General features: G+C 35.3%; 1 pseudogene; it reads right to left on the bottom strand.

The window, feature by feature from the left end:
• Positions 1–3,383: 3,383 nt before the first annotated feature.
• Positions 3,384–6,789, bottom strand: LOC131423043 (serine/arginine repetitive matrix protein 1-like; annotated as a pseudogene).
• Between the last annotated feature and the right edge of the window lie 13,481 nt (positions 6,790–20,270).

The following is a 20,270-nucleotide window of genomic DNA, read 5'->3' on the forward strand; positions in this document are numbered from 1 at the left end:
GGTAGCTTTAAACCATGAAAAAAATAATAAGATAAAATTTACAATGAGAAAAGAACAAAAAATTATACAGAAGAAGCTATCATTTTAGAATTGGCAGGCCTCAATCCAATGGTGATTTTAAGGATCATTTACCAAACCAAAAAATTCAATAATTTTCTGCCCAATAGATTACTTTACTATAAACAGGACTTAGAATGCACACCTTAATTACACATATAGATCTTAGGTTGCTCATCCTAGCTTCTTTTTAATTTTTTACAGTGCCATTAGTTTTCTCCATATCCTAAAGTTTAGATCTGTGAAATGTCCCTTCAGTTATATTTTTTCTTAATTTCATTCCATATCATGTAAATATTTAATGTGTGTAAATGACCTTTATGTTTGAATCTAGCATGAAGTTATATCAACAACTTGCAAAAAATCAGCATCTGAATTGGTCCTGTTGAGTATATACCACTAAGTTCACATTTAATATCGCTTCTTTTGGACAGTTTTGCTATGCAAAGGCACAGATACCTGCTTCACAGGCTAGGAAAAAACCTAATTTCCAAGAAATTAAAATATTGTTGTTCTTATATAGACTTTATTGTGGAATACTGAACTATTCTTCAAATTTTTATATATTTCATTAACATAGACTTCCCAATCTCTCTCACGAACACACAGTTTACATAGTCCCAATATGTCACTGAATAATGTGAGACAATAAGGATAATATATTTTTTTGGGCAGAATTGTGTCCCCACACCCCACCTCTAAATTCTTATGTTGAAGTCCTAACCCCCAGTACCTCAGAATGTGACTGTCTTTGGAGACAGGGTCTTTAAAGACAGAGTTAGGGTAAAATATTACCATAGAGTAACATTGGGGCCTATGGTAATACGGGCGGGCCCTAATCCAATATGACTAGCATCTTCAAAAGAAGAATGTGTTTGGACACAGACATGAACACACAGAGGAAAGACCGTGTGAAGATAAAGGGAGAAGATGGACATCTACAAGCCAAGGAGAGAGGCCCCGGAGTGAACCAACCCTGACGACTCCTTGATCTTGGACCTCTAGCTTCCAGAACTGTGAGAAAATAAATTTCTGTTGTTAAGTCACCCAGTCTGTGGTATTTGTCATGATAGCCCTAGCAAACTAATACATAAATATTCAATTATCTTAAGTAAAAGAAGGTAACTAAAAACTGCTTATCATATAAGGTTCAACATGGAAAACAAAAGAATTAGTTGTAGAATATTTGAAGAATGATAAGGACAAAGGAGTAACGTCATTTCCTAACATTCTTTAGCTATGCTAAATTTATTACCATATCTGTGTTATTAATATTATATTTCTATCTCTAATTCTTTACACTATGTTAGTTGCATTTAAAAAATAATTTTAAGCACTATCAAGTACTATAGTGGAAAAACCTGTACTTTCCCCAAAGATTAGTGTTGTTTTTAGATATTGGTTCTACTCTTAACAATAGTTGCCATATAAGGTATTCATATTCATCATATACTTTTTAAGAATTTAATAACCAATCTTTTAAATTCACCATTTGTGATTTAGGCAAGATCCTATTATGGTAAAATATTTGCAATCTGCTGAGTACTTCTTTTACCACAGGTTGATTTTCTTTAAAGTTTATATAGTAAATGGCCATATTTACCTATACAGATATAGGTACAGAAATGATAAAAATGAAAACAAAGAGGCTAGAGTTCTCATCTTGGGTTACAGTAACTAGATACATTTAATTAGGCCAATTATTCCATGCTCTAATTCTGTCTTCTTATTTGCAAATAGAAAATAAAATGTATGTTTTATTTCCTTCCAGTTCTAAATCCTATTACTTATGGTCTATGACAGGAGTCAATGTAGGACCAGAGAGTAATTATGTTAGTTGTTTTGGTCCGTATAGTCTCTGTCATGGATACCCAGCTCTCTCAATTCTGTTGTTGTAGTGCAAAATCAGCTGTGGATCACACATAAAGAGATGAACGTGGCTGTATTTCAGTAAACTTTATGCATAAAAATAAGAGGTGGGCCAGATTTGGTCCATATGCTGATTTCTGTTCAAGGAGATTTACATATCACAATCCACAACCTCTTCAGATCTAGACAAGCATATGTGTATATACTACTAAAGAGAAATAAAGCCCATGATCGATGTCTCATTAACAACATAAATATGCATAACAGAAAACCGTGCAAACATACACGATTAGGCAAGTTGTAAAACAGTAAATTCAAAATAGCAACAAATGTAAGCAGTCACGGGTACCACCTAGTCACACCTAGTTATGTTATTGTAAATTAAAATGACAATGAAATAATGCTTTACAACATCAGTTTATTAAATACTAAATATTGTGATTACTACTACTTCCTTAGCATTGCAGGGAAAACAAAATTCTCAGTTTTTGCTTTTGAAAGAGTAAACTATAATAGCCTTTTTGAAAAGCTATGTGGTAATTACTTATCAAACTTTTAAAATACATGTTAACATCAATACCAATCACTCAAGAATAAACTGATGATCAATAGTATTATAACTATCAAATAAATTGAATGCATACTTAAAAACCCTTCATTAAAGAAACATGGTACCCAAATGTGGTATGTTTATGAGGGCTCTTAGTTTGTAATTTCATTTCTGGTAATACTTCTTGGTGATTTTGGTATTAAAATAATGCTGGTCTCTTAAAATCAGTTGGGAATTATTTCTTCCTCTTCTATTTTATGAAAAAGCTTGTATAGTATAGGTACTATATTTTGACTACTTATATAAATAAGCAGTAAAGACTGTGGCATTCATATAAAATATTTATTTATAATTTTGTTCATTGTTATGTTCATTTTGTTCATGTGCTGCTCATTGTTCAACAATGGTCAAATTTCTGGGCAGCTTACAAACCATGAAAGGGTCAGAGGCATCATAACTTAAATGGGGATTAAGGCTTAAATGAAAGAAAGTAAAGAAAATTTTAAAAAAAAATCCTTAGGGAATAGCCATGGGCATTTACAGGAAAGATAAGAACGCAGAATGCCTTAAAACCCCTTTTAAAGAAAAGAAATTTTTGGCTTAAATATTTCACTCTAAATGAATTTGTCAGCTGTCAATGAAAGAATGCTGCTAATACACTACGAACACTTTTTGCAATGTGAATCCATGGTGTACAAACCACATAAAACTTACACCATACCAGACATTCCCCTCTGTGGGGAATCCGTCAGCCTTCCACATTGATCTCAGGGCCTTTTCTCACAAGTGCTTCTCTACGCCATCAACGTTGTCCTCAACTTCACTTTCCGTTTCCCCTTTGGTTCTACTTCTGCCTCTGGTCTTTCTGGTGCTGCTGTGGTTGTGGGGGCGCAATGGCTGCAGGATCTTACAGTAGCTGCAGCAGGAGCAGCCACAGTCGTTTCCTTCCTGTGTCTCTTGTGTTACTGGGCGACAGACTGGACACGGGTGGAGGTTGCTGCAGATCACGAGATCCAGAGGCAGATCTGGAGGAGGAGACCCTCCTTACAGCCTGAGGGCTTGCTGAGGCTGCCTTCCTTTGTTTTGTTGTCTTGTTGGGTTCTGGAGTCCTGGTCCTAGGACTTGGAGATGCGGACTGCCTTCTTAGTGGTCTGCTGCTGCTGCTGCTCCTCGCAGGACGGGCGTGAGTGGGGAAGGGGGGAAGGGGCTCGAGGTGGTCCGAGGAGCTCCAGGCGGTGGTGAGGGCAAATACAGTTTGTTTGCTTGTAGTGATGCTGCCTCTCGGGTAAATCGGCTCAGGGAAGATCTTTTGTTATGCCTTGATGATAATGAAGGCAAATGTCTCGGTGACGGGGAAGCTTACTTGAGAGGTGGAGCCGCTGTGCAGACAGTGACGCCTTCGCGTAGGAGGGGAGCTGGGCGGCGTTCTTCTCTTCTCTTTGGAAGTGGAGAACGAGCATCTCTCCTCTGTGTTCCAGGAGAATGTCTTTTTGGGGAAGATGAGCTCTGATGTGGGAAAGGAGAAGGGAGAGGAGGAAGTGGAGGAGGAAGGAGGGGGTGGGGGAAAAAGAGGTCACTTGCTGACGGGCAGTGGGGGCAACTTCGTCTACAGGGAGGGAAGTTTCTAGCGCTTTCGTGAGGAGGTACCCCAGGAAGCAGAACGTGTCCGCGGCTTGCCTACCTCGATATAATTCACGTGGGACCTCTTGAGTGGCAAGTGGTTGAGGAGAGAAGGAGCCAGAGTCAGATGAAGACTGCTGGTTTTGTTGTCTCTCGTGGCCTCTCTGATGTGCAGAGTCTGCTGCTCGCATTTTGCCACTTTCGCTTTTTCAGTTTAGAGAACTCATCTAGGTGTGGGTGCTGGTGGAGGGGACGCTCTTTTCTCAGTGTCTTTAAGTTTTGTCAGTTTACTTGAAGTTTTCTCTGGAGAGACAGAACAGACGTCTTTTTCTTGTAGAGTTGGACTGTACGGTGTTGAAGAATGACGAGTTTTTGGCGGGGGACTTTGACAGGTGACCGCTGGTACCTTCGTCTTAGGAGACTTGCGGAAGGAGATAACCTCTTAGTTTTTCCAAGAGGGCTGGATGTTTTCTTGGGAGGTTTCTTTCTTGGTGACCTAGAAGGATTTGAGGAGGACGATGAGCTACTTCCAGACAAGCATGCTGATGAGCATCTTTTTGTCTTACTGGAGATTTACTCCTTTTATGGCTTGGTGGAGGGGACGTTTGTCTTTGGAAGAGTTCTCGTCTGAGGCATGGCCACCTTCTTGGGCTCGCCTGCCTCCTGCATGGCTATAATCTTGGCCACGGTCTATGGTGCTGGCCTGGTAGAGTATGGGAAGAAACGCCATAACGCGTTTGGGACCTCGGTTTGGAACGTGACCCAGTGAATCTGCTCCTTGTCCTTTCCTTTTTTGGATTTTTTTTCCCCCAGGAAAGTTCTCCAGACCCTGATTACACGTTCAGTTTTGAGAACTTTTAGGATGTCAGTAGTAGAGGTGGCTTCTTACACTCAAGGCTCTTTTGCTTTCACTGCAGGTTTTGGGAGCTCTGGAGTCGTCTTCATCTCAGGATCTAGGGAAGGACTCCCCAGCTCATGATACAGTGAAGATGAGATGGAGAATCACTGCCCTGTCTCTCTCTCCTGACAGGGGAAATTCGTCTTCTAGGGGAAGGTGATCTGGACTAGCGTGGTCTTGGGCTTCTGGATCTCTCCGTTTTTCTATTCTGCTTTCTTTTTCTTCCTTCTCCCTCTTAGCTTTGTCTTCACCTTACTTTTTCATAGATGCCAAATTTCTTGTACAGTATATCTCTGTTGTATTTAATCTTCCTTGAGTTCTAGGAAAGCAGAATGGAATCCAGCCGTGTTTTCTTGTGCATGTAACAGCAGAGGCCATAGTTCATGAATTTGCTAACTTTTCTTTTTTTCATTCAAAAACCCAGAGAGGCTGATTTGAATTATCTTGGAGTCTGGAGTCTTCACGTCCAGCTAGTTGAATGTAAACTCAATCACGGTATCATTTTAAAACCCAAGGATTTCTGTTATTTGTTTTGATATCCAAGGCCTTGTAACCTCCCAATTTACTTTGCTCTTGGTTTCTCCTGAGGCCTCTCTCCTTGGCTTACAGACAGTCATCTTCTTGCTGTGTCTCCACATGGCCTTTTTCTCCGTGCAAGCACGCTTCTGATACTCTCTTCCTTTTCTTCTAAGGACACTAGTCGTATTGGATTAGGGCCCCACCCTTATGATTAATTACCTCAATTGCCTCCATAAAGACTCTCTTCCAAATATAGACACATTGGGGGTTAGGATTCAGCCTATGAATTTGGGAGGGGAGTACAATTCAGTCCATACAGAGGAGAACTGAAAGTAGAAATACAGTTACAAATGAACTTAACTATATTTCAAATTAATAACTACACTGAAGAAGGTGGAGATGAAAAGAACTAACGTAACTTTGGAAAATAGTGCTTTGGCTAGGTAATGTAAGACTAAAGGCAAAGGAACTCTACAGAGATACTATATTCTATGAGTAATATTTAGTAATGTTTTTCTCACAGGTGTATGGGTTATAATTCTGAAACTCTTTTGTTTGTATACTAGTTTTAACAAATAAATAAATGCAATTTTGGATTCTGGAGCAGAAAAAAAAATTAGTGGAAAATCTGGTGAAATCTAAATAAAATCTGTAGTTTAGTTATTAGTATGGTGCTAATATTAATTTCTTAGTTTTAATAATCATACTATGATTAGTCAAGGTGTTAATATTAGAGGAAGCTGAGTGAAGGGTGCAAAGGAAATATCTGTACTATTTTGTAGCTTTTCTATACAAGATTATTTCAAAAGAAAAAAGAAAGGACATAAGAATCATAAATTTAAGTCTAATTTTCATCTCTAGAATTTACAATTTCAATATGATTTATAATGTGATGTTTTCTTGCTCTTAGTGTCACCATAGTTTATATCTAGATATACAATAAGTAAAATTGTTCATGTTTGGTTGCAATTATTACATTTTTAAATATATACTTTGATTTCCTCTAAAGCTCTCAAACTTTGAAGATACATTTTAATCAAAATTAAAATGCACTTTATGAAAATATTTTCAGAGAAAGTAATTTAAGCTTTCAGAAGACACAACACTATTGAGTAGGGGAGACTGAAATATTGTGTTAGAGGACTTTTTCCACTTCTTTTCAAACATGGAAAAGAAAAGCAAGTTTCAGCTGTGGTGCCTTGGTGACATGACTCGTGGACCTTGTTAGCAATGCGTGCTGCAGGAGCCGTAACAGGAGTGACTGTCTAACTGGCATGGTTTCCCAAGAAGGCGTTATGTACCTAGTATAGCACGTGTCATTTCAATATGACAATAATTAAATCACCTCATCCACTGCGTGCAAGTGTGAGTTAGTTTAAGGCATTACTGAATACCTAAGTTTTACAATTCTGGGGAATGTTACCTGAGGTATGCCTTCAATAGGTGATTTTAATATGCATTAATTTGATACATTTCCCACTTCCCCCTGGCTCATACATTTTAAAAAAGACTCTATAGTTGTTCCATCCTAATTAAAATTCAATAAAACTTGTTCTTTCTCAAGCACCAACAAAGGATGACTTAGGCTTTTCTTATTGTTGTTGTGATGGTAGTGGTGGCAGTAGTTCTGAATAATGAAAAACTATACAGTACTTAACTAGATGTAACACATTCTAGTCAACTTAAGCAGCACGATTAGGAAACACTTTTGGGGTATTATAAAGGATTCCTCTTCTAACCCAGGATGTCAATATTCAAAATCAAAATAGGTTCAATTACCATTTCACCTAATGTTTAATACACTTACAGGATCATTTAAAATAAGCCACTTGTATTAATCAGATATGAAGATAACTAGGAAGGAAATGGCTGCATAGATGTATTGCTTTGATTAATAAAATGTAATTAAGTGAAGGTAAATGAGATTTTTCTGCTGAATATTAGTAACAGGAGCAAAGTAAATTTAAAGAAGCAAATTAACGCTATTAGTATCCATTCAGCGTACAGTTAAAAGAACATAATTTAAAGGATTACAGACCAAGGATACATATTGGTTGTATTCCTTTTTAATTATTCTTTCAATAATCAAGTCAAAATATAGTAGAATTCATTAAATCATCTTTAGATTACCAACAAGTTACAAGATTTGGCTTTTGAGATTTTCTGATGAATGGTGTTTATAATATATTATCATACTTATTATGAAAGAAGATCATTTGAACTCTGCTATTTTTTTTTTAAAGATATTATTTATTTATTTTTTCCCCCCAAAGCCCCAGTAGATAGTTGTATGTCATAGCTGCACATCCTTCTAGTTGCTGTATGTGGGACTCGGCCTCAGGATGGACGGAGAAGTGGTGCCTCGGTGCGCGCCCAGGACCCGAACCCTGGCCACCAGCATCAGAGCACGCGAACTTAACCACCAAGCCACGGGGCCGGCCCTGAACTCTGCTATTTTTTGATTGACTCAAATAAAATAATAAATTGAAAAATCAGACACATAGAAATACTTTCTAAAAATGCTGATAAAGTTATATTAAACTTCTGTGGACTAAAAGGAATTCTAATCCTCCTGAAGTCCTAAATCTTTGAAAATACTATAGAAAAATTACACCTAAGTATTTAGAACAAGCTTAATATAAAGAAAGAACCACTTACCAAAACTACAATATGTCTTCTTACGTCAGTAAGTGCTTCTAAATACCTGTATTAAAAATAATTAAAGCTTATAATCAACAAATTTTTAAATTTTAGTAAAGTTAAGGTTTGTAGCACTCTAATAAATTACCAATTTTAAAAAGAAGAAATCATAAATTTCACGTAGCACTGTTTTCTTTTATCAGAAGAACCCGTGTTGTGTTAGATTTTCGCGGAGTATTTGAATGATGTTGTGTTGACAAAGGTGCTCTAAGACCTTGCTTCTCAAGGTGAAGTCCAAGGACCTGCAGCAACCTCATCACTTGGGAGGTTGTTAGAGATGCGGAGTCTTGGGCCCTGCTTCAGACCTCCGGGATTACAAGTTACATTGTAAGTTTGGAAAATACTATTCTAGGAAACTGATTCTCTAATTTGGCTATGCATTGGAAACACTGAGAATATTTTTTAAAAAAGTACTGATACTGTTTCAACCTCAGGAGTGCAGAGTTAGTAGGGCTGCAGTGCAACGTAGATTTTTAAAGGCTGCCAGGTTATTCCACTAAGCAGCAGTCTGAGAACCACTGCTCTAAGATAGGCAACTTGTTGACAACTGCGGCTCACCCAACCAAAGTCAATTACATTGATAATTATGTTTATTTTTATTAAAGAGGAATTAACTTATTTCAGGCTTTCCTTTTAAAAACATATTCTTGAAAAGTTGTACATAATTCAAAGGATTAGAAATTAGATAACAGGGTTACTTCATGACATTTTCTCTTTAAAAGGATGGTTGTGAATACGTTTGTAATTAAGAATTCCATTTTAATTACTACATTATTAACATGCTTTGTGTCTATAATTTTACAGTTTCCTTAAGTTAATCATTTTTAACACCTTTGTCTTTAGTCTGATTTCCAAATATAAGTCCTTTTTTTAAATTAAAAACACAGCCCTTATTTATTTTTGATTATGTAAATATTTGGTTATGCTGGAGTTAGTAGTTATTTCCAGAATTGAACTAGCAAATTAATGGGAAAGTCACGTATTATTCTCCATTACCCTACACAGTACACTTAAGATTTTGTCCCAGTGAAAGTGCATATTTTAATCTATACTATGCATTTTTTAATAGAGTTACATTTGTCTCAAATGTTATGCCTTTAGGGCGCAGGTAACACTCCTGAAACCTGTTTTATGTCATTTTGGGTAGTACCAATTTATACATGGCTATTTAATAAATACCAGTGGTGATGATTGTTATACAGTGCTTTTCCTGGGGCAATATAAGCGTGGATTATATGAAATAATATAGTTTTTATTTCAGTTGAACTATCCAAAGTTAATATTCTATATGGTAATTTACAGTTCACTCTGATGACCCTTCCAATAAATATATAAATGGTATGTCTCTGTTTTTGTTTTAATAAGAACCATGCAGCAATAACTCTTTTTATAATTTCCCTTCACCATACCCTTTAACTTACACTTGTCCTTCTGTGGAATATGCATTTTAGAGATTGTGGTCATGAGAAGGTAAATACGGGAGGAGATATTAAATGTAGAAAAGTAGCAAATATTTAATTACCTATACCCAGCTAATTAACATCTTAATTAAAAAGTCTAAATATACTAATTTTAACTAGTTAAGTAATATATTGTATCAAATTACAGTGTCAAATTGATGTAAATTATTTAATCACTTTTAATCTGATAAAAGTCATTCTCTTATCTATACACATTCTGATTGCCGTATAATCATCAGTATGGTTTTAAAATATTTTAAAAGTGTTTAAATATGCATGAAACTCTCCAAAGAAAATTCTATATCCTGAGTCTTTACTGTTTTAAAGACAGGAAAAGTTGCCGTCTCCACAATCCACATCCACACTATTAGCTTTAGGTTTTTGAGACCAGAACTCCTGATGCCTGGATTGATGTCCAGTCAGTTTTGACTGGGTGTTAATCAGTCAATCAGCCAAAACTGACTGGACATCAATCCAGGCATCAGGAGTTCTGAGCTTTTATGCAAAACACATTTGGAAATCCTGAGTTTTAGATTCTGATTAATACATATAGTTGTGATCAAAGTTGTGGATGGAATTTTGATTTTTTTAATACAAAAGATGTTTTGGAAGATATGCCTTAATATTTTGTGATGTATAAACTTTTCCCTTTGTCCCATTTTTTATAAAATTAATATAATAAATTGTCTATATTATATTCTTGTAGAATCCTACATGAACTTTTTTCCATAAGAGAGAAAATAAATGAAGCAAGCACCCCTCCCCCCGAAAGTACTTTATTTAAAAAGCACTGAATGAAGGAGAACTGTCTCATGTCAGAAACATGAAAAATGACAGGGTAATGAAATAGCATTATAATACTTAGATCAAAGCTGAATTTCAAGGAGAACACAAAGAACACAGAGTATGATTGTAAGCACTTTCTGAGGAATTTGAATTCATTCTATACCTAAAATACTAACAGCATTATTTGTAGCGATAACCGTTTAAAGTCTGGTTTCCACTACTTGGAATATAATATAACCACCCTTATCCATTTCTTAAGACTGTTATGCACTAATTAAAAACTATAAAGCAAATAAAATGCTACATACATGCCTAATAAGGCTAATAACGTTTATAATGATACCAGCTGTTGAAATCCAACAGATATACATAATTAATGGCAGTTGAAGTTTACCTACAGCTTTTCCATCTGCTTCATTAGAATACAATTTCCAAAATTAAAAAATGGTACTTTTACTTTAGAAGTCAAGGTTTTTCTCCACACCCATTCTAAAATATGTGTTGGTTTTATATATGGCCTAAAAATATACTTAATTTCTTTCTTCAAGAAAATACCCAAAGGGAGCTTTTATGACAAACACATTTGGAAATACCATCTCTTTCCCTAATTGTATTTATATATGTGTCAAGTTTCAATACCTTTTTTAGAAATGAATAATAAAAATAGTTTATCTTGACTTGTGTCACCAACTCTGTGCAAAGCTGTATACCAAACACTACACATTGCATTCTTTAGGTAATATCCAAGACAGGGCTGTGAGATAAGTATTGCTAATACCTCCACTTTATAGTTTAGGAAACTAAGAGTAAGTAAGGGATTAATACAGAGATAACTGTCGAAATCAGAGAAAATACCTTCATAATTTAACAAAGGACAAAAAAATAGAGGAAAACAGGTGTAAAGTTTACTGGCAACAATAAAAAGAGAAAATGAAAGCAATAAAAAGAGAAAATGATTATAAATATACATTATACACTTTGAAAAAGCCAACTGTGTGGTTCAACATGAGTTGGGTGACATTCCTTATAACACTCCAGTGTCTCTGTGTGGAGAGGTTAAGCTGGCAGAGTACTGAATATCCTCAATTATAGGTTTCAAATTGGAGAAATAAAAACAGATGAGTTAAGTAGATGTTGGTAGAACAATTAAAGGCCTTAAAAGTCAAATATACCCTTGGCTATACGGAATGGATTCCAGAAGATATTTATTAGGACACAGGAGAGCACATAGCCCGGGAACCCATACCCAGAGTGACATTCAGCTCTATTTCTCCCCAGTCCCTCATGCTATTTCAGAAAAATAGATAGAAAACAAGACTTAGTCTTCAAACTCTAGCTTAACATTGGAAAATAAATTGATCTTAATCAAGTGGTAAGAGTGTCAAAAATTCAGCCACACTAAATCAGAGTAAAAGGGGAAGTTCTGGGCAGAGCTATCAACAAAACTTAAGCATAAAGAAGATACTAAACATTATTAGTAATTATGGATATATTCTTGTGCAACAATGAAAAAAAAAGAATGCAGCATGAAGATGAAGAACTCAGTCAGTAAGAAAACATAACCCAAGGTAATAAGTATACATCACAGTATAACATAACATGGATGACAGTATGCACATACTTAATAAAAATATAGACATAGAACAAAAGCTCAAAATCCAGATAAAACAAACAATTGTGTGAAAAGTGTGACTGTATAGTTGAAGAAAGCAATTCAGAAAAATAAGCAATGCTATTGTAGTAAATAAGCAAGAAACATCCAGAGACATAAATAGAGGGCTAAAAAATACAACTGTGGCATGGAGGAATAAATTGAAATAATCATGTTGAATACAAAGAAACAAAGATAAATAATACATTTAAAGGAGGGACAGTAGTTCTGAATGACAAAGATTACCTAACACAAGAATAATTTTCGTTGTTGAAGTAGAATAAGTGAAGGTAGGGAGTAGAAAGTGTTGAAGGTAGAACACAAAATGTGTAAGTTCTAGTAATCAAAGGAAGACTAAAATATGCAGACTAAAAAGGCTTAGTATATATAAGGGAAAATATTAAAACAATTACCATCAAAGCAAAACTTGTTTCTATTATTGAACTTCAAACATGAAGGAAGAATTCTTCAGACAACCTATATGAAAAAGTAAGACCCTCAAAGGGAAAGATTAGGTAAAATTTCTCTCCATCAGTGCTACTGTAGAAAAAAAATATATGGATGTTGGGGTTTGGGATGATACTTGGCTTCTGTATTTTTATATTTTTGAATTATTTGTTTTGGGTTTTTTGGGGGGAGAAGGTATCATTTCTATAAATATTATAAATTCATCACTATAAAATCTATATGTATACCCAAAATCCTGATTTCAAAATTAGCATCATTCCATACATTTTTGTCAATATTTTGTAATTTTTTACAAATTTTTTAATCCTTTTGTAAATATTTCATTATTCTGAAAGTATTGCTCTGTATATAATCTGCAATAGTCTGCTTTTCTTCATAAATTTAAAAATATTCTGTGATTGGCTTTTCTCGTTTAGATACTATTCTAGGTTAAGAAGTTATAGCACTGACTAGAATAAAGACAATGTCATGCCCTCAAGAAGCTTGCATTATAGAGGAAGGAGACAGAAAACAAACATAGTACATAAATTATAAGCATGTTAGAAGTTGTGATGTTCTGTAGTGGAAATAAAATAAGAGAGGGTACAGGAGATGTAGGCTGGTGATGCTGGGGTAGTGGTTTGGCATTTTAGATGAGGTTGTTGGTAGCATCTCTGAAAAGGAGCAACTTGAGCAATGACTTGGATGAGGCTCCAGCAGTGACCATGTGGACATCTGAAGAAAGAACTCTGGGGTGAAACATAGGTAAAAATATCCTGAGCAGACCATGACTAGCCTTTCAAATAAAGAGCAAAGAATCCAGTGTGTCTGGACCAAAGTGAAAAAAAGGGAAAATAATAGGAAATAAGGGCAGAGAGAGAAAGGTAGGTAGGGGGTTTGAAGGTGGAGAAAAATGGGGTGCCGTTACAGGATTCTGAGCAGAAAAGTGACATGATCTAACTTGCATTTTGAAAAGATCACTGGAGTTGTATTGAGAATATACTTTAGGAGGACAAAGTTGGGTGAGGCAGAGTGGTTTGGAGGCTAAAACAATAATCTGGATGAGAGAAAATGGTTGCTTGGACCAGAAAGGTAACAGTGAAGATGGCAGTGAAGTATTCAAATTTTGAATGTAAATACACACACATCAAACACACACACAAACAACATATACTCCTAACTTTATTGAGGTATAATTTATACACAGTAAAACATTCATTTTAAGTATGCTGTTCAATGAGCATCAAAAACATATATATCTGTGTAGCCAACAAAATTAAGATATAGAATATTTCCATCACCCCCAAAATTCCTATGTGCTTTTGCAGTCAATCCGCCCCTCCATATGCAAGCCTCAGCAGCCACTAATTTGTTTTCTATCAGAAGTTTGTCTGTTCTATAATTTCATATTAATGGGATCATACAATATGTCATTTTGAGATCTCATTTCTTTTGTTCAGCATGACATTGTGGGATCCATCTATGTTGTTGCACATATCAGTAGTTTATTCCTTTTTATTGCTGAGTGAAACCTTATTTATATATACTATAATTTGTTTATTCACTAACTGATAGAAATTTGGGTCATTTCTAATTTTGAGTTATTATGAATAAAGCTGCTATTAATATTCAAATATAAATCTTTTTATGGACATATATTTTCATTTCTCTTGTGTAAATATCTAGGAATGGAATGGTTGGATCATATGTTAGGTGTATGTTTTACATTTTAAAGAAATTGTTCTCCAAAGAGTACCATTTTGCATTCCAATCAGCAATGTATGAGAGTTCCAGTTGCTCCCAATCCTTGCCCAAACTTGTTATTGTCTCTCTTTTTTCTAGTGGGCATGTAGCGGAATCCCATTGTAATTTTAATTTTTATTTCCTGATGCCTAGTGATGTTAGACATCTTTTCCTGTGCTTACTGGCCATCTATATATCTTTTTTAAATTTTCTGAACCAATTATTTGTCGAGTCATTTGTCTTATTTTTGAGATTAGGAATCCTTCATATACTCCGGATTCCATTACTTATCATGGATATGTTAAATAAAAGATGTCTACTAGTCATCCAAAAGAAGGAGTTCAGTATGAAGAAGTTTAGAGAAAAGATTCAAGCTGGAAATCCAGATTTTAGAGTTGTCAGTATATGATATATGATATTTAAAGCCACAAGACTGGATGAGATATTAACCATAAGCTGATTATTAATAAAAAGGAGAAGAGATCTAAGGACTGAGATACACCAGCAACAACGCTTGGAAAGAAGAAGAGAAGCCAGTGGAGAAAGCAGAAGGAGTGGCCTGTATGGTAGGAGGAAAACCAGGGAAGTGCGTGGTCTCCTGGATGGCCAGTGAGGAAAGCATATTAAAGATGGGTACTTATCACTGTGTCCAGTGGTACTCATGGGTCAAAGTAAGTGTGGACAGAAAACTTATCATTGTGCATAATAATAGAGGTCTTTGATACCTTCAACAAGAGCAGTTTCTATGTAGTTGCAAGGTCAAAAACATAATTGGTGTGAAATTAAAGAGAGAAAGGATGACTAATGAGTTAATAAAACTAAGCAGTGATCATCACTTTGCTAATATTACAGAAAGATCCAGTCATAGATTAGGGACCTCATAATAGATGTCCACAACACCATCTGTAAAGTAGTCCTGCAAAAAATCAAACCTGAATCTAGAATGCATTAAGTGACACTGTAGGGTTGCTATGTGAAAAAATCAGACTGTAGAAAAAATAACTTGGTTTTGAAATAAATAAATGGAAAGAAAAAACAATATGATGAAGGCAGAACCTATAGATCAAAATAGACATAATAAATTTACAGTCAATTACAAAGTAATTAATTTCTTGGATATTGATTCAATCAAACAGACTGGTAAGAAACATATTTGTGAGAAATTTGGGAAACTTTGAATATCAATTGGCCTTTTAATATTATTAAATAAATAATTATTTTTCTTTGTTTTGAAATGGAACTGTGGATTTTCCTGGATATTTATGGATAGATAGTTATATCTGAAAATTGCTTCAAAATAATATAAAATGAAGAAAGAGAGTGGGGGTATAGACAAAATAATATTATCTGAGAGTGAATAATCAATGAAATGGGATGTATATATGTGGGTTTATTATATAATTCTGTATAATTTTTTTATGTATTTGATAATTTCCATAATAAAAAGGAAAAAAAAATAGAGCTCAGATAATTTTGTTAATATTAAAACGGAGAATGAATGGAAGGAAAGGTATCAGAGAAAGCAAGTTTCAGTGACTTTTCCAAGGAATTATCCTATATTAAAAAAAAGCAATCAAACCTCAAGAGGATTTTTATAAGATGAGAGAGATATCTTGCTTGTATGCTGACGAGGACGTTTCACTAGAGTTGAAAAGTTGATGGTATAGGGCAGAGAGAAGACGCTTACTGAACTAAAGTCCTTGACAGGCATAACGGGCTCCTCCAATGGAATTTGGTGGACAAGTGGAGTAGTTTGTAGTCAAAAGCACATATTGTTCATCTATAATATAAAGATAGAAGGTGGTTAATATGAGTACCTGTGCTGGGGGGCAAGGACATATGATAGTGGGAGTTAGAGCAAGTTCTCTTCTGCTTGAAAATGAAATAAGAAGCAAGGTTTCCAGTCGAGAGTTAAGTTAGCAGATGAGATGTTGCCGGTTTGAGAAGAAAGAAGAACATCTTAAAGTCATCTAGAAGAGCGGAAGAGGGAATAACTAGAGAAATGTGAGCAGCCAGACAGCACTAAAGGCCCACTTGAGATTTATGATCAAGAATTAGAGATTAAATCAGTCAGCATAGTTTGAAACATTCTGTCCATGGCAATCAACATACAACTATCTGCATCCAATTCTTATCTCTCTAATTGATTTTCCAGACTATAACCGGAAACGTCTTGTTAGAAGCGTACATCTGATAATAATTTCCCCACAATTAATGGTTTTCTATTGCTCTTCAGATGAAGGAAGATCTTTTAACATGAGAAATAAGGTCATACTAATCTGGTCTTACCTAACTTTCCAGCCATATTTCAACCTCTCTCTAATTGTCTCTACTCTGTTCCTCTGCCCAAATAATAGTTTCTCAACAATTTGTGTAATTAAATGAATAAAGTAAATGATTAATTAATGCATAGTTAATACCCAAATGTTAGTCTTAGGTCATGTAAAGTAGTTTCCCAGGCAAAATTTCTGGGAATATTATATCTTTTAGACTTGAGACCATAGTTTATTTATTTTTGCACTCCCAATATCTAGTAAGATACTTGAATAATGGTAGGCACTTAATAACTCTTTGTTGAATGAAAATATTTAATATATCTTTCAACATTTTCACACATTGACCCTTATATAGAGAAACTGGATCTTAAAAGTTACTTTTAAAAATAAAAACACAACAAAATACTCATTTATAAATTTGCTGAAGAATTGGTCTCGCTATAGATCTTAGCATATATGTTATCATAAAAATATAGAAAATATATAAATCAATTTAATTTTACATTCAGATATATTATAGGTGTATGTCCATATTTAACTAAAATCACCTGTATGCCCAGTGCCTAGAACAATACTAGCACATAATAGTATAGGGGAGGAAAAAGTTTTTCTTGTCCTTCATATGGTCCCTGGCTGGGTCTTAAAATTAAGCTGACAAATACTAACGGGAGAAAAGCAAACACATTTTATTGAATTTTTTCATGTATATGGCAGCCTTTGTAAGAGAACGAAGACCTGAAGAAGTGACCAGAGCAGGAAGCTTTTTATATCTTTTAAACAAAGAAATAATAAATTCGTGAAGAACTGACAAGACAGAGAGGTTTGGGCTAAGGATAACAAATGGTGAAGGAGTAAATAGGGAGATGAGGGCTAGTTTAACAAGGTTTGTTTGTACAGATTTCTTGGCCCCCAATTCCTCATTTCTGGATATAAGAATGTCTTCCCACCTCCTGGTAGAGGGAGAGTATCTTTCACATGGGAGGTCTATGACCTATTTCAGGGAAGAAGGGTGAGGGAGGGAGGTCGGAGTGATCTTACTGCTTCTGTTGTCTTTTTTAAAATTCCTTTAGCTTAAGATATTCAATGTGCCAAGGTGCCATGCTTTGTGGTAGCATGTCCTCATCATTAGCATAATGGATACTCAATAAATACTTTTTGAATGAATAAATAAGTAAAAGAATGGATGAATTAGACTACAATATCTATACATATACATATGCATATATGTATCTGTGTGTGTGTTTGTTTATAACATAGCACAGAGTACTTCTTCCTAAATCAGTGCTTGTGTCTCCATTGTTCCACGTCCCCTTGATGCCTGACCTTAGCACATTTCACATTTTTGGGAAGTCAGAAGTTATATTTATCTGCAGTGAAAGGGTACTCTTGCTTGAGAGTATCTTACTCCTATTATCCTGGGGCTTCCATTTCTGCATGTGAGATTCATCAAAACTTATACATTCAAGAGCATCTTCTATATTGCCTGGATGAGAAAACTGACACAAAGGCTAATGAATGGGCATAGCAAAGGTCATTGAGACAATGTTATGGCCAGGATAAAACCCAAAGCTATTGACTGTTCATCCACTGCATGTTGAATGATGCACTTTCTCAAATGATGCCAAGAGAGTCACATTTGCATTAACAACTTTAGTCATAGTTATTTTAAAGAGAAGTAGCTTAGCATAGTGATTAAGTGTGAACCTTGAAGCCAGTTACTAGGGTTCAAATCTATCTCTTCTACTTACCTTGGACACGTTGCTAACCTCTCCGTGTCTTAGTTTCCTCATCTGTAAAATGGCTATAATAAAATAACAACAACTACCTCATAGAGTTGTTTATTGGTACTGAATTAAATGAGACATTATTTGTAAGAGTACTTAGAACAGTTTCTGGCTTATAATAAGTGATATATAGGTATTAACTACATAACTAAATATGTGTAAAGATTTATTTCCATTTTTTATGCCTCTGGTTCCAAGCATGATTACAGAGTACAAGATTAGCAACTAGTCTGTAATTCATCCTTCCTACATTTGAGACCACAGAGGACAAAAAAAGAGGGGAAAAAAATGACTGGTCAAATCTCATCATTCACATGCTAATCAGACCTCTTAATGGCATTTTTTTTTTTCATGAAAAGATAATGGATATAATGGAGAGTCCTTATTTATGTAATTCTTTTACCAGAATTTTGTTGGTCTAAGTTGTTTATAATAAATAAACAGAATTTATGAATTTTAAGGGGCATGGCACACTGGAAAATATCACTACTATGTAATTTTTGGAGTAATAAAATGGAAAGCTTTCATGACTGAAAAGCTCCCTTTGGGTAAGTGATGCCCTATATTTATTTTCTGAAGGCCTGAAATGCCAGAGTACATCCAAATGCAGCAAAAAAGAATGAAGGGAGCTGTTTTTGATGCAAAAACAGTCTCCATGACTTGCCAGTGTCTAGTGATTATATCAATCCTTTCAATTTTTGGTAAGTTTGTTGCTGAAGAAGATCTTTGATGTTTTTGCATTAAATTTGGCAAACTATTTCTTTGTTAACACAGAGTGACACTGTGTAAATGATTATCTTTCAGACCCACAGTTTGTAAATGTCTAAGTCACCTCGATACTGAACCTCTTAATCTCAAGTTCTGTGTCCAGTGAGCAGTAAGCCAAACACTGAGACATTGGTACTTGGAGATGGAGAAAGGTTTATTCGAATTGGCCAAGATGAGAAGGTGGGAGCACGGGTTTGCTCAAATCTGCCTTACAAGAGCAGAAAGGGGGTTTTATAGAGCTAAGGGGCTTGGCAGAAGGAGCTTCACAGAAACAAAGGGGTCACTCCTGATAAGCTCCTGGACAATCTGCAATGGCTGCTGGGGGCTGGCCATCTGGTGGTCACACTTCCCTGAAGGCATTCTCTTTATTCTGCAAAACAAACTCACAAATCCGAGGCCTCAGTCACCCCTCAAGTTAAGCAAGAAAACAACAAACAACATCGATGTCTGTGTTGGGAACAAGGTCAAAAGTCAATCATGTTCTTATTGAATATCTACAATAACCCTCACGTACCTGGCTTTAACCTTTGGTCAAGAACCAGGATGAGACGGGAAAACAAGATGAAGATTTGATGTCATGATGGTGCCTATTCATCTTTGATGTGAAGTGAGAAAGACTTGAGACAGGGTATGGGGGCCAGTCTGACCAACGGTTGTTAGAAAAATTAGACTTAAACTCAAGGAACTAGCTAAATGGGTGGATAAAGAATATGCTGCTGGGCAGAAGAGAAATTAGCAAAAATTTCAATTCTCTACCTGTTGTTAGCAGTAAAATAAAAGCTAGATATCTAGAAGAATCTTTCTTAACAGGATAAAAAGAAATAAAACCAGAAATTCCTGTCAGTGAAAAAGTCTTCTTATGCTTCCATAGCCACTCGGGAGGTTGGTACATTTATAAGTAAATTATCTCAATTAAGACTGCTAATTGTACTCCAAAAGGTATACAAGAATGAAGGCCATGTCAGGTGACCATGGAATCCCAAGGGCATTCTATTAAAGAATTAGGGTTCTTTATAGCAGAAGTGGGGCAAATCATTATTGGCATAGACGCATGGATTCTTATAATTAACCATGGAGTCGGGGGTGGGAGGGAGGGTCTCTATTTCCAGAAAATACTGAAGGGAAAAAATTCTTTAGGTTGG

This window comes from Diceros bicornis, chromosome 27 (genome assembly GCF_020826845.1).
Source record: "Diceros bicornis minor isolate mBicDic1 chromosome 27, mDicBic1.mat.cur, whole genome shotgun sequence".
NCBI classification, from domain to species: Eukaryota; Metazoa; Chordata; class Mammalia; order Perissodactyla; family Rhinocerotidae; genus Diceros; species Diceros bicornis.